This window comes from Schistocerca serialis, chromosome 4 (assembly GCF_023864345.2).
Source record: "Schistocerca serialis cubense isolate TAMUIC-IGC-003099 chromosome 4, iqSchSeri2.2, whole genome shotgun sequence".
Classification (NCBI taxonomy): domain Eukaryota; kingdom Metazoa; phylum Arthropoda; class Insecta; order Orthoptera; family Acrididae; genus Schistocerca; species Schistocerca serialis.
This window is the reverse complement of record NC_064641.1, coordinates 683,848,293-683,864,476: the sequence shown is the minus strand read 5'-3', so window position 1 is coordinate 683,864,476 and position 16,184 is coordinate 683,848,293.

Below are 16,184 nucleotides of genomic sequence, written 5' to 3'. Positions count from 1 at the left end.
AACGCTTTCTTTTATGGAGGCCTTGAGAACTCATTACAACTTTATGCATATTGGTTCTTATAATTAAACCTATTTTTTTAATTAGTTTCCTTATGAAAGTGATAAAAGGCTGTAAGAATTCATTATATTTTTCCACAACAGTTTGTTCAATACACACCTCCTGCCATTATGGTAACTGATAAGTGAATGGTTGATCTTATCCAAATAGGACGATGACTCTTAATATCCAGCATGTCAGTGTATGGTATGCTTTGTTTTTGTCTTAATGCTTTCCAGTGCTCTGATGAACGCTGATCTCTCTTGCACAGTGAACCTTTTCACAAGTAAGACATTTCTGAAGTTTCTATTGCTGTACTGGTCATTGCTTGTATTCTTACATGGCGACTTTTGTTATCCACATGTAATGTTTGAAAATGAAAGCAGAAAATATATTCCCCCGCACAAGGAGTGTGGCTGTCTCTTTACTTCGAACAAGATGTTCTAAGAGCCATTCTGTATATGACTTGAGATCTGTTTCTGTTTTGTTAACTTTTCTCTTTAGTCCCTTTTGCTCTGATATAAAGCTTGCAACTCTGTAATCTGTTCTGTCTGTAGACACTGAATGAACTTCTTTAAAGGGTACAGACTTCACATAAGAAAGGACATCTGTCAGCTCTGATCACTCTAAAAACTCCCAAGACCTCCTTGAGAATAGTGACACAATTGTCCTGGCAGCTGACCAAAACAGTGCTGTTAACAGTCAGATGGCTATTAGCATAAGATTGAGATGCCATCACAGAATCCAACATACAAGCAAGTGAAGAACGATTCTACACCAGCTATGATAAGAGAGACCATCTCATTCGTCAAATGCTGTAACTCAGAGCACCAATACTACCACAGCTTTACATTTTTCCAAAAATTCAGAAAGGTGTAATTCCACCACATCCGACACTGAACCCTATGAATTCGTCAATGTATGAGACAGCGAAACACCTGGGACAGCCACTGAAACCTCTCATGTATTACTGTCCAACAAGAACTCGACAAAGTTTGTGAAAGTGCTCAAGAGATACATCTGGACACTCAGCATGAAGCTAATCAGCTTTGATGTCATGTTTCTCTTCATATAAGTACCACTACAGGATTGAATGTTATTACTTGACAGTCATTTCACTACTGACAGAGTAAAACTGTTTTGATAATGCTCTCGACCGTACACTGACCTACAAGGAACATTGCCTGAAGCTGAAGCAGAAAGTATCCTCCAGAAACTGCCTTCTTCAGAAACTGGCGGGATCGTGCTGGGGTAAACATCCACAAACATTAAGAACAACACCTCTTGCCTTATGCTATTCTGCAGGAGAGTATGCTAGCCCAGTGTGGTACAATTCAGTACATGCAAAGCAGGTTGATTTAGCCTTAAATGACAGCTGTGAGATTGTTACAGGCTGCGTAAGGCCAAACCCCATGGACAAAATTCAATGTCTTTCTGGGATTGCTCCATGTGACATCAGAAGAGAGGTCACCGCTAACATCGAGAGGCATAAATCAAATACAGTGACCTCACATCCACTCTTTGGACATCAACCTGCCAAGCCAAGACTGAAGTCCAGGAAGAGTTTCCTAACAACTTCACAACCCTTAGAAGGATCACTTGCAGCTACCTGACTCACCAAGTGGAAAGATGCGAACACCTGTCAAACTGGATGACACCACAAGAACCTCTGCCACCTGGACACATGGAGAAGTGGGTCATCTGGAAGCCCTTGAACAAACTACAGACCAATGTCGCAAGATCGGGGGACAATCTCCTGAAATGGAACTTCCAACTGTCAACACAACACCGTGCGAATGCAGTGAATTGCAGACAACCCGGCGTCTCTTCAAATGCAACTCTTGCCCAACCAGCTGTAGCATGAATGACTTGACGTCTGCAGCACTCAGTGCTATTAAAGTTGCCAAATTCTGGGTGAATATTGTATAGTTTTCTTTGTATGTATTGTATATGTGTTCATTTTAGTATACCTGTGACACACTACATCTAATCTGGCCTGCAGAACTCTCAAAACCACATGTCCAAAACCAAAAACATTCTACAGATACATGGGTGGAATGTTCGTAATTTGGCTGCATTGTGAAGAAAATATACAGGAATTCCTGTACTACTTAACAGCATACATGACAATGCCAGCTCCACCAAGGAAGTGGAAGAAAATGGATGCCTACCATTCCTTGACATTCTGATGAAGAAGCCTGATGCTACACTGGAACATTCCGTCTACAGGAAGAAGAAACACATAGACTTGTACCTAAACACCAATAGCTGCCATCATCTAGTGCATCGCAATTATGGGCTCATCGCTGTGGTACAAGATGCATGCTATATGCAACAAACTCTGCCTATGAGTTATAGATTTGTGCAAAACCCTTCACAAGAATGGCTACTTGGAGACACAAATAAGGCATGCTCTCTTGCTGAGCAAGGAGAAGAAAGAAAACAGTTGAGAAGAAATCAAGTGCCTAGTGTTCCTTCCTTATGCAGGGCCATCCACAGCTGAGATTGTGAGAGTAAGAGAGAAGCATGACATAAAAACCACTTTCCATTTAGTAGTTAAAATCAAGAACATGCTTGGGTCAGTCAAAGACCAACTAGGGTTATGAACACCTGGCATCTACAGCAGCAGTTGCAAATGTGGCAGTCAGTACATCAACCAAATGCAGTAGTGCATCTCCCAGCACTGTTTAGAATGTGAGGAGTGTTCACCTTAGCCAAACAAACAAGTTTGCAGTGGCAGAGCACAACATCAATGAAGGGCATGTATTTGTTTTTGAGCAGACCAAGTTGCTGTACCATGGGACCCTGTTCTGGGATTTGGCCATCGAAGAGGCAATGGAAATAAAAATACATGACAATCTTGTCACTAAGGTCAGCGATTTCCAACTGAGCTCTGCATGGGATGTGGCATTAGCAAAAAATATTCCAGGAATGTTCTGCTGTGATAATGGCAGACAATGAGGGGAGTAGACAGGCAGCACCAAGATTAGACAGCCAGACCACCTTCCTCTGCACCAAGAGGTATCGCCCCCAGCTGTGACATATCTTCTGCAGGCACACTGTAATAAATTAATATATATAGTAATGTAACTAGATAGATAAAATAATCTACTCACTAAGTAGCAGCAGGAGAACCCATACATATAAAGGTTAATGAAATTTGCAAGCTGGACCCAGTGTCTCCTCCTAGCAAAAAGGTTGAAGAGGGAGGAAGAGGGATTAAGATAAAGGATTGGCAAGGTTTAGGAAATGGGAAGAGTTTGGAAAAGGGGGAAAATGTTGTTAATATAGGTGATACAGGTAAATAAACGTGCAAACCAGTGGACAAGGTCAAAAACAGACATCATTTTGAACAAGATAGACAACAACAAAGGCTGAAAAGGGATCTTTCTTGTTGTCTGTCTGTGTGGTGGGCAAAATGTCAACAGAGTGGATCTCATTTCAGGGCATGATTTTAGGAAGTCATAGCCTTTGGGAAGTAGCTGTTTAATACATTCAAGCCCCAGATAGTACTGAGTTACAAGAGGTGTGCATCTAATATGTTTTTGGATGAGTCATTGGATTGGATGTCATTTCGTGGGAAATCTGCTTTTTAACTAGGCTTGTGGGATGGTTATGTACAGTGAAGGCCATGAGAGAGGTAGTTTACAGCTGCAGAGAGTCTGTATCTGAACAAATACATTTACCTCAAATACCAGGGAAGTGTGGGAGGAAATGTTTGACATGAAAAGGATGGCAACTGTCAAAACTTAATTTCTATTGTTTGATTGTATGTTTAACGTGAACAGAAGTGTGTAGCTGACCTAGGATTAGGATGACCTTCGGTGAGGACACGATCAATGTCTAGAAAAGAGGTACTTGATACTGAAAAGCACCATGTGAAATTTAATTGGGAGAACAAGTTAGCATCACCATGAGTCCATATGGCAAAGATGTCATCAATGTATCTAAACCAAACCAGGGGCTGAAGGCTTATGGATCCCAGGAAAGCCCCCTCCACACTACCCATGAAAAGTTGGCATAAGAAGGAGCCATCCTGATTCCCATGGCCATACCACTGAGGTCTCTGTGTCTGCCCCTGAAATGTAAAGCAGTTGTTCATAAGTATAAAGTTGGCTAAGGAGAGCAACCCTTCTGCCAGAAAAAGGAGCTAGTGGCTCCACAAGCTTGGACATTTTCATGTTCAAATGTGTGTGAAACCTTATGGCACTTAACTGCTAAGGTCATCAGTCCCTAAGCTTACACACTACTTAACCTAAATCATCCCAAGGACAAACATACACACCCATGCCCGAGGGAGGACTCGAACCTCTGCCAGGACTGGCTGCACAGTCCATGACTGCAGCGCCTTAGACTGTTCAGCTAATCCCTCACAGCCACATTTCCATATTTTTTATATGTGTTTCTTCCTACCACTACGTGGTGAGTAGATTTTTTATCTATACATATTATATTATATTGTATTCAGTAAGCATTTTAATGCCTTTATTGAACAGACAAATGTTGACTTAAAATATCTAATGCAGGACATAGTAACATACCTCTTATCAAATGAGGGAACTGTAACAGATGCATACAAATATCACCCTATACATTCTTGTGCATAATACGAGGGGCATTCAGTTAGTAATGTAACATGTCTTTTTCCTTAATGCAAGTTGGTTTTATTCAGTATTCCAATACACCGTATCATTCTCCACTATTTTGGCTACAAAACCCTATTTTTCAATGTAATTCAATGCAACAGCCTTACCCCACATTACTTGGAGGGCTTGTGCATCTGCATGACACAACTACATCTACATCTACATCATACTCTGCAAGCCACCTAATGGTGTGTGGTGGAGAGTACTTTCCGTACCACTATTTGATCCTTCCAAGTTCCACTCGCGAATAGTGTGTAGGAAGAATGATAGTCGATAAGCCTCTGTATTGGCTCTAATTTCTTGAATTTTCTCCTCATGGTCATTACTTGAGATGTATGTGGTGGGAAGTTCTCTGACTCCTGAAAATTGCTGTCTCGAAATTTCAATAGCAAATCTCTCTGTGGTGCACAACGCCTCTCTTGTAACATCAACCAGTGGAGTTTGTTTAGCATCTCTGTAACGCTCTCTCACCAGCTAAACGATCCTGTGACAAAACGTGCCGCTCTTCGCTGGATGTCCTCTATCAGTCCTACCAGATATGGATCTCAGATAGAGGAACAATACTCAAGAATCGGGGGAACAAGCACCTTATAAACCACTTCTTTTGTGGATGAGTTACATTTCCTTAAGATTCTTCCTATGAATCTGAGTCTGGTGTCTGCTTTTCCCACTATCTGTTTTATATAGTCATTCCACTTGCGGTCGCTCTGGATAGCTATGCCTAGATACTTCATGGCAGATGCTGTCTCCAGCTGCTTGTCATCAATAGCGTAGCTGTAAAATAGTGGATTTCTTTACCTATGTATGTGCAATATGTTACATTTATTTACATTCAAGGTCAACTGCCAGAGTCAGCACCATACATCAATTTTCTGCAGGTCGTTCTGCAAATTTGTATTATCTTCTGGCGTTGCCACTTTGGTACAGACAACTGCATCATTCGCAAATAGCCTTAAAGAGCATCTGACACTTTCTACTAGATCATTTATATATATTGTAAACAGCAACAGTCCTATCACACCTTCCTGTGGTACACCAGATATTACCTTCATATCTGTCGATTTAGTTGCATTAGAAGTGACGTGCTAAGTGCTGAGTTCTATCTGCAAGAAAGTCTTGAATACAATTGCAGGTCTGCTCCAATACTCCACAAGCTTGTATTTTTTTCATTAAACAGCAATGCGGGACGGTGTCAAATGCCTTACTGAGTTCAAGGAGCACGACATCAACCTTAGCATCATTGTCCATTACGCTGTGGATCTCGTGGAGGAACAGAGCTAACTGAGTTTTGCAGGATCTCTGTTTATGGAATCCATTTTGAATTTTTATAGAGGAGCTGTTCATTTTCCAAAAAGTCATAATTCTTGAGCATAAAACATGTTCCACAATTCTGCAACTGATTGATGTCAACAATATAGGTCTATAATGTGTGGATTTGTCTTATGACCTTTCTTAAAAACAGGAATGACCTGCGCTTTGTTCCAGTCATTAGGGATCGTTCATTGATCAAGCAATGTACCATAAATTACTGCTAGAAAGAGAGTAAGTTCTTTTGCATAATCTTTATATTGTCTTATATGCATCTCATCTGGTCCTGAGGCCTTTCCACTACTAAGCTATTGTATCTGCTTTTCAATTCCGTGATCAGTTATCTCAATATCTGGCATTTTGATGTTTGTATGACGATTGAAAGGAGGGACAGCGTTCTGATCTTCTGTGGTGAAACAACTTCGGAAGACCAAATTCAGTATTTCAGCCTTCTCTCTGTTATCTTCCGTTTTGGTGCCGGTGTGGTCACTGAGAGAATGAATACATGATTTTGACCCACTTACAGATTTTACATATGACCAAAATCTGTTAGGGTTTTTACTCATGTCAGTTGACAACGTCTTACTTTCAAAATCTTTGAATACTTCTCTCATTGCTTTCCTTATGCTAATTTTTGCTTCATTCAGCTTTTGCTTGTCAGCTAGATTTTTACTCCTCTTGAATCTGAGATGAAGTGCTCTTTGTTCATGTAGCGCTTTTCTAACATGGCTATTAAATCATGGTGGATCGATACATGCCTTATAACCTTACTCGAAACATACTTGTCTAAGGCATATTGAATGGTACCTTTGAATTTTTTCCATTTGTTCTCCACATCTTCATCCTCATCACCAAATATTTTATGTTGGCTGCTGAGATATTGTGAAATTTGAGTCCTCATCTGTGCTGAGCAAATATATCTTCCTACTTTTCCTAACATTCCTTGTAGGACCCATCATCATAGATGCTATCACAGCCTTATGATCACTGATACCTTCCTCTACGTTAACCAGTTCAATAAGTTCAGGTGTGTTTGTTGCCAGGAGGTCTAAGATGTTACCATCATGAGCTGCTTCTCTAACTATCTGGTCAAGGTAATTTTCGGGCAAGACAACCAGAACAATATCACATGTTTCCTTGTCTCTGGTACCACGTTTGATAGCATAACACTCCCAATGTATACCAGGCAAGTTGAAGTCACCCCCTATTACAACGGCACGATCAGGGAAATTACTAATGATATTCTGCAAGTTCTGGCTGAAGTGCTCTACAACTACAGATCCTGACCCAGGTGTCTCTGGTTAACATCAGAACCAATGTCTTTATGCATCAATAATCACCTAATCACCCATGTACAGCTTCCTGAAGACAACATCCTTCATTAGGCCAAACAGATGGAAGCTCTTTATGGTCTCCTATTAGGCAGCAATGGACGCAGTGGGCACACACCTATGAGTACCCCAACTAGTGGCCAAGTGTTTAAGCTCTACCAACCGAGACATCCAGCTGAGCAGTGATGTGATCCATCAATCACCTTGAATGAGAGTATCCACACAATCCTACGCTGCAGTAGTCACAGCGGCGTGCGACCAGCCGGCACGCGGTTTTGTTGAATGGACTGGTTTGTGCAACCTCATTGCAGTGATGACAGACGCCTTGCCCAACAGCTCACCAGGCTTTTGTTCGCTGCCAGGTCCCTGTAGACTTCTGCAAGTGCCCATGAGTATCTGCAATGCTCTGATTTTCTGCCAAAAGAAACTCAATGGCAGCTCTTTGCTTGGAACACATGTCCGTTACAGATGCCATTTTGAAGTCTACATACATACAAGTCTGTTACCTATTGGAACTTCATGAGACTGTTGGTGCTGAAGTGGGAATATTCCATGATGTCCCACAACAAATTCCACATTTTTTCAACCAAAATTGGCTCAAAAAAATGCATTGCACCACTTATTGACTGCCGCTCTACATGAGAGTGTTTACATTACATGTAAACAAAATGAGGTTTGACACCTCATGCAAATTTAAGTACTGGCAGAAGAATGGAAGGAATGTATGAAGGAACCACAGCTTATGTCATACTGGAGCAAGCATCGTATGGGATGACATTATACTATATCTCTCAACAGATTTTATTTATGTATTTCGTGTCCATATAATTATCAGTCTCCAGACATGTCGCCAAGAACGGACACCACACATTCGAATAATTGATTCGCCTAAATAGGCAATGGATCCACTTCTTCAGTGCAAATGCACAAGTACATCTGACATCCTGCGGGAATCTCAGCGTAGCAAGCACGGAGGAAATGGACAGGGACTGTGGGTAGGTGGTGCTCAGTGGGAATGTGGGTCGGCCATGAGGTGTGCCGAGACAGTCCACACAGTTGTAATGAGCGCTGTGTCCTGGGTGGCGCTGAGGTTAATTCACCTGCCTAGTAAGCAGGAGATCCCGCGTTCGAATCCTGACCCAGCACACATTTTCACTTGTCACCACTGATTCCTCCTAATGCCTTGATGCAGCTGACATAAGTAATCCCTTCCCTTTCTGTGCCATTCTCCCCCCTCCATCTCCAATTTACATATAATATATCACAGCTGCAGATTCCATGTGGTGTCTTTTCTTTTGAACATGTCTGTCAGAACAGAAATCGCCCATTGTTATCATTCATATAACACACTGAAATGTTGTGAAATTTCAATGTAGCCTCCTAGATTGAAGCCCAAGAAGTTTACATCAGTGATTTCACTGCTGGTGGCAGCAGTTTCTATGTCACTGGCCCAGCCGACAAAGTATGTGTCATCTGCATATTACATTAAATCATTAACATACACAAGAAAAATAAGCCCTACTATATTTCCTTGAGGAACACCACTTTGAAGTAATCTGTATGTCGTTTTTGTTGTTAGCAGTACTGTTCGTTCCTTTTACAAATTTTGAGGGTGGTTTGAAAAGTTCTCAGAAGGAATAGAAAATAAGTACTTACTGTTGTGGGTTGGCAGGAGAGCCAACATCGGGTTACAAGAGGAAGCCGAAAGGCACGCGTTTTAGCTCACGAAGGCTGGCGTGAGGTCTGGAACAGGAAAGGAAATTAGAATTTAGAAAAAACGGACGTAGCTGGTGGAATACTTAACTTTAATCCATTAATGATGAGCGTCGCTCATAGTAAGTGGTACTGGCGCCTTGCTAGGTCGTAGCAAATGACGTAGCTGAAGGCTATGCTAACTATCGTCTCGGCAAATGAGGACGTATTTTGTCAGTGAACCATCGCTAGCAAAGTCAGTTGTACAACGGGGCGAGTGCTAGGAAGTGTCTCTAGACCTGCCATGTGGCGGCGCTTGAACTACAATCACTGATAGTGGCGACACGCGGGTCCGACGCATACTAACGGACCGCGGCCGATTTAAAGGCTACCACCTAGCAAGTGTGGTGTCTGGCGGTGACACCACACTTACATCACTGAAACTTTATTTTTATTTTTCAATGTAATCTCCTTGTAGATTAATGCACTTGGTCCAGTGATGTTCCAGTGCCTAGATCCCATCTCGAAAATGATTTTCTTCCAGGCCTGAAAAATAGTTGTCAACTCCTGCTATCAATTCTGCGTTTGAAGTGAATCTTCAAAGTGAATTTTCAGTTTTGGGAAGAGATGGAAATCTGACAGAGCCATTTGAGGTGAATAAGGTGGGTGTGGCAACAATCATACCTTTGTTTGTGTGATTTTGCCATGGCAATGGTACATGTGTGCGGGCATGCATTGTCTTGATGGAAGATGACGTTCTTCCTTACTAAGCCTGGCCTTTTGGCAATTATTTTGTTGCAATTTGTCTAGGAGGTTAGCATAGTATTCTCCAGTAATTATTTGCCCAGTGGGGATATAATCTACAAGCAGAATACCCTTCCGCATCCCAGAACACTGATGCCATGACCTTTCCCACCAAAGGAATTGTCTTTGCTTTCTTTGGTGGCAGAGAATCTGCATGTTTCCACTGCTTTGACTGTTGTTTTGTCTCTGGGGTATAGTAGTGCACCCAAGTTTCACCTGTGGTCACAAACCAGTGTAAAGAATCTTGTCCGTTTCTCCTTAAACGGGCCAAACATTTTTCTGATATGTCCAATCTCATGCATTTTTGATCCAGCATCAAGAGTTGCGGTATTCTTTTTGCAGATAATTTTTTCATTTCTAATTCTTCAGTTAAAATGTGATATACCCTTTCAGATGACATCTAGCAAGTGTGAGCAATTTCACGCACTTTCAGTTGGTGATCCTCCATGACCATTTTGTGCACTTTTGCAATGATTTCTGGAGTAGCGACACTTCTTGGCCAACCACTGCGCAGATAATCATATAAGTTCTCCCGACCAAATTTAAATTCATTTGTCCACTTGGAAACAGTTGAATATAAGCAGCAGAGTCCCCCGGTGTATTCTGGAAATCCGCATGAATGTCCTTCGCTCTCATACTTTTCTTTACAAAGTACTTAATCACTGCTCAAATCTTGATTTTTTTTTCCCTATCTTTGCAAATCACTATTTGGGAACAACAGAGCCACATTGCTGCCACAGCTCTCTTCCAAGATCACTGACAAGGGATGTGTTTACAGGCAACAGTCCAAAGAATATCATGTGAACAACTCGTTGCGCTAGTGCTGACCTCTCGTGGTGATTCCAAGAACTTTGCAAACCATCCTCATGGCTTAACACACTGTTCCTTGTCTTTTATATAGGAGGTAAGTGCTGAACTTTTGTATGAATTTCCTGCACAATTTTTTTGGATCATTCATTATTTCTTTGTTTTCTTTTAACACCGTTCTGTTGCATTCACAATATTGCATTTTCTCACACTCATCCCCAGACTGTTTTACTAACAGAACTGGAGCTGCCAATCTGACAGGCATGTATTGAGTGTTAAGCTTCATCTACATCTACATGTATACTATGCAAATCACACATAAGTACCTGGCAGAGGGTTCATAGAACCAAATTCACAATAATTCTCTATTATTCCGATCTCAAACAGCGCGAGGAAAAAATGAACACCTATATCTTACTGTGCAAGCTCTGATTTCCCTCATTTTGTTATGATGATCATTTCTCCCTATTGCGGTCAGTGTCAACAAAACTTTTTCACATTTGGAGGAGAAAGTTGCTGACTGAAATTTTATGAGAAGATTCCGCTGAAATGACTTTTCTAAATCATTTTGCAATTTATTTTGGTCTTCTGATGGCTCTACTAGATGGTAAATGACAGCATCATCTGCAAACAACCTATGGCAGCTCCTCGGATTGTCTCCTAAATCATTTACACAGATAAGGAACAGCTGAGGGCCTATAAAACTACCTTGGGGAACACCAGAAATAATTTCTGTTTTCTGTTTTACTCGAAGACTTTCTGTCAGTTACTATGAAGTGCTACCTCTCTGTCTTGTCTTAATGATGTCCACCCCATTCCTGTAACATGTCAGTGACACTCTCTCCCCTATTTTGCGATGATACAAAATGTACTGCCCTTCTTTGAACTTTCCCAATTTACTCCATTGTTCCTAACTGGTAAGGATCCCACACCATGCAGCAGTACTGCAAAAGAGGATGGCCAAGCATAGTGTAGGCAGTCTCTTTACCAGATCTGTTACATTTTCTAAGTGTCCTGCCAATAAAACGCTGTCTTTGGTTTGCCTTCCCCAAAACATTTACTGTATGTTCTTTACAATTTAAGTTGTTTGTAATTGTAATTCCTAGGTATTTAGCTATATTTACAGCCTTTAGATTTGACTGATTTATAGTGTAATCAAAATTTAATGGATCCCTTTGGCACTCATGTGGATGACCTCACACTTTTCGTTATTTAGGGCCAACTGCCAATTTTTGAACCATACAAATATCTTTTCTAAATCATTTTGCAATTTATTTTGGGCTTCTGATGTCTTTACTAGATGATAAATGACAGCATCATCTGCAAACAACCTAAGACAGCTGCTCAGATTGTCTCCTAAATCATTTACACAAATAAGGGAACAGCTGAGGGCCTATAAAACTACCTTGGGGAACACCAGAAATAATTTCTGTTTTACTTGGAGACTTTCTGTCAGTTACTATGAAGTGCTACCTCTCTGTCAGGAAATCATGAATCCAGTTACATAACTGAGACGATATTACATAAGCATGCAATTTCACTACAAGCTGCTTGTGTGGTACAATATCTGGAAACCTAGAAATACAGAATTAGTTTGAAATATCTTGTCAATAGTGCTCAACACTTCATGCGTGTAAAAAGCTTGTTGTGTTTCCCAAGAATGATGTTTTTTAAATCTGTGTTGACTGTGTATCAATAGTCTGTTCTCTTCAAGATAATTCATAATGTTCGAACACAATGGATGTTCCAAAGTCCTGCTACTTATCAACGTTAATTATATGGGCCTGTAATCTTGTGGATTACTCCTACTACCTTTCTAGAATATTGGTGCAGTCTGTGCAACTTTCCAGTCTTTGGGTATGGAGTCTCAACAGTTTTTCCTAGTAGTTTATATTTTGGTAGTAAGGATTTTAATTTAGTATTCCTGAAGCATACATAACAATGTTCTTTCTCAGTTTAGTGATTTCAGAAGGGAACTTCTCAGCTTTGTGTTTTACTGCTTCGTTTAGTTCTTTTACTGTGGGACATGTTTGGTTTAAAATTTTATTGAATAGTTTGTAAAACTTCTCCATTTTATCAATCACGTAATTTGCATCATATACTGGTGCCCTTTTTTACTCCCTAATGCCTTATTAAGTTAATCATAAGTAAATTTTCCATTATAAAGTAACTATCATGTTTCGTTATGCCTAAATTTGCTACCTGGTACCTGCAAAATATTTGAAAAGGCATGATGCGGTTATCAAAGTAATCCTTGTAGATAATGAAAAACTCAAAATTTACTGGAACTTCAGAATGATAACGAATAAAACAATGTGTTGAGTTGATCTGACATAACAATGACCAATAAATCTGAGCAAATCCCCTTCCTCGAAGACATAACTGTACCCAGCACCCATAACTTGCAAATTACCTACAAGTATTTGGAAGATGAGCTAAAATCTAAGAGGGAACAGAAGTCCATAAACACCATCCTTGTGCTAATATTAGACACTGGCATTATCTCAAAAAGGCCTCTAAAGAACCTGCAGGACAAAATACTGCAAATTTTGCTCTGTTGATAGCTGCAGAAGGCAGACGTACTGTTACTTAGTTACGTATTCAATAGATTATTTGAATGATTTTTTTTATCAAAGTAATGTGGATTGGGTCAGTTTACAGGTTATGTAAACATGGTTAGTATTAACATTAATGAATACATTTTTTTAGAAATTTGTCCATGGAATACAAGGAGTTGTCACGGAGAAATGATTTTAGGTAGGTTATATTTTAATACTTGCTTTTGTTTTGCTTTCTGTCAGATATTTTATGTTACTGGGCAAATGATCAAAAAATTTTGTTGTTGCATATTGAACTACGTTCTAAATCACTGGCAGCTTTAATAATGGGTAATAAATGTTGTTTTTTCCACTATTCTTGTAGGTATGGACACAACTGTTCTTCTGAAATATTTATGGGTTAATGAACTGTGTAAAAATAATAAGCTAATAAACAATAATAATATGAAACACAGACAGTTTCTCCAAGTTGCACATGCTAGAGGCCCCACAGTATCACAGATCAGAATTGTTTATTATCTTGGAACAGATTAACTATTACCAATTTTGAAATGAAAATATCAACACTGTGTAGGAGTAATGTGTGCATGATTGTGCAGTGTTTTTGAAGCATTAGAAATAACAGATAAGTGACATAAAATTTCTGTAGTTCATAACATTTGAAAAATACAGTCAGTGTAAATGTGTTCAATTAAGCCACATCATAAACATTAAAAATTGGAATAACAGTTTTATTTACATGCTTTGTCAAGAGCATACCCAGGAAGAGAGCTGGGGGAGGAGAAGGAGAGGATTCACATTAGTTTAGTGGTGATTGATAGAAGTATTTTGATACTACAGGACAAATAGCTCTGGACATTCTTCCTATTAACTGACATCCATTATCTACCGGTACTCTAATTTTCTTTAATAATCTAATACTTCAAAGAAAGCATTTACTTAACTTTACGTAGATCACTATCACTGTCTACACCTGGAGAAGTGAAGACTGCCTATCACAGATATTAGAGTAACACAGAATTTACGTTTGTGAGTGCAGAGATTCTGACAAATTTCAGGAAGAGTACTTGGCATTCTATACTTTTGAAGTTGGAATGTTTAGTTTCCTACTTGATGTTCTCTGTCAACCTACTATAAACTTTTGTATTTAAATATAAAACTCCATTCTGAACCATATGAAGGTTTGCATAGTAAATGTAGTGGCCCAAGAAACACATTTTGAAGTATTTGATACCATATTAAGTTCATTATTTGAACAACATGTTTATAACTAATTTGATTAATGACTTTATTTATTTATTTATGCTATTTTCTGAACAATATATCATTACTGAACACAAACTATATTATTTTTTTGTACCTACTGCAACCTACATCCTTCTGAATCTGCTTAGTGTATTAATCTCTTGGTCTCCCTCTATGATTTTTACCCTCCACACTGCCCTCCAATACTAAATTAGTGATCCCCTGATGCCTCAGAACATGTCCTACCAACTTATCCCTTCTTCTAGTCAAGTTATGCCACAAATTCCTCTTCTCCCCAATTCTGTTCACTATCTCCTCATTAGTTACATGATCTACCAATCTAATCTTCAGCATTCTTCTGTAGCACCACATTTCAAAAGACTATTCTCTTCAATCAATCAATCAATCAAATTTTATTGTCGTTCAGCTCATAAAGCAATAGGCAACGTCAAGATAACTTCCATTTTTAACATTAATTACTAAATACAATTTAGTTTGGATTACATAAGGCCATCCGCTAGATACAATGTTGAAAGACAGTATTTTCAGTTTCAAAAAATTTGTCTACTGTGTAGAAAGTATTATTTACTAGAATTCTGTACAACTTAGCTTTGAAGATATTGACAGGTAAATCTTTTAAATCTATACTTAACTTACTGTACAACTTAAATCCAAGAACTAAATATGAATTCTGTGACTTGGATAGTCTTTGATATGGTACATCTAAACATGATTTGTTCCTGGTGTTATGGCTGTGTGCATCCCTTCTTAATGATATATTTGAAATATTGTTCCTAACATACAATAGAACATTATAGATGTACAAGTTTATTACCATCAGGCATTGCAATTTAACAAACAAGGGTTTACAGTGTTCTAACTTATCTGAGTTGGTTATTATTCTTACTAATTTTTTTTGTAAAAGTAGAATGCCCATTACGTGACTGCTATTGCCCCACAATAAGATTCCATATGATATGATACTTTGAAAGAAAGCAAAATATGCTGATCTTATATAATTATTAGGGACATGTCTTTTTAAGTTTCTAATTAAATAGATAACTCTTGAGAGTCTGGCTGATAAATGTTTGACGTGTGGTTCCCATGTCAACTTGTTGTCTGACTATATTTTTTAGTGTGTTTAAATCTGAGCTTTTATTTAAAAAAGTTGTGTCATGGGCATACATTATTGTGTGAGAGTTTACAAAAGATGGCAGGTCGTTAATCATAAGTAAAAACAATAGAGGTCCAAGTACTGAGCCCTGTGGCACGCCAGACATAACATTAATCAGATCTGACTTCTCCCTGTTAATGCATACAACTTGTTGGTGGTTCTCAAGGAAGGATATAATCATATTTATGCTGCTATTAGCAAAACCATAATAGGATAGCTTATTAAGTAAAGTATCATGGTCCACACAGTCAAACGCTCTGCTCAGATCACAAAATGTAGCCTGAGAAAATCCCCTAGCCTCAAATACATCCAGGACAAATTTTACAAGAGAATCCATAGCATCTGTTGTGGATTTATCTTTCATGAATCAATATTGTTTGTCACTTATTAAGTTTAAGTTATCTAAATACGTGCTAACTTGATTATACATAATTGTGTCAAGAATTTTTGAGAAAACAGGAGTTAATGATATTGGTCTGTAACTAGCAGGACAGTTCTTATCACCTTTCTTATATACTGGGACCACTCTAGGTATTTTTAGTACATCAGGAAACTTGTTTTCAGCTAGACATTTATTTACAC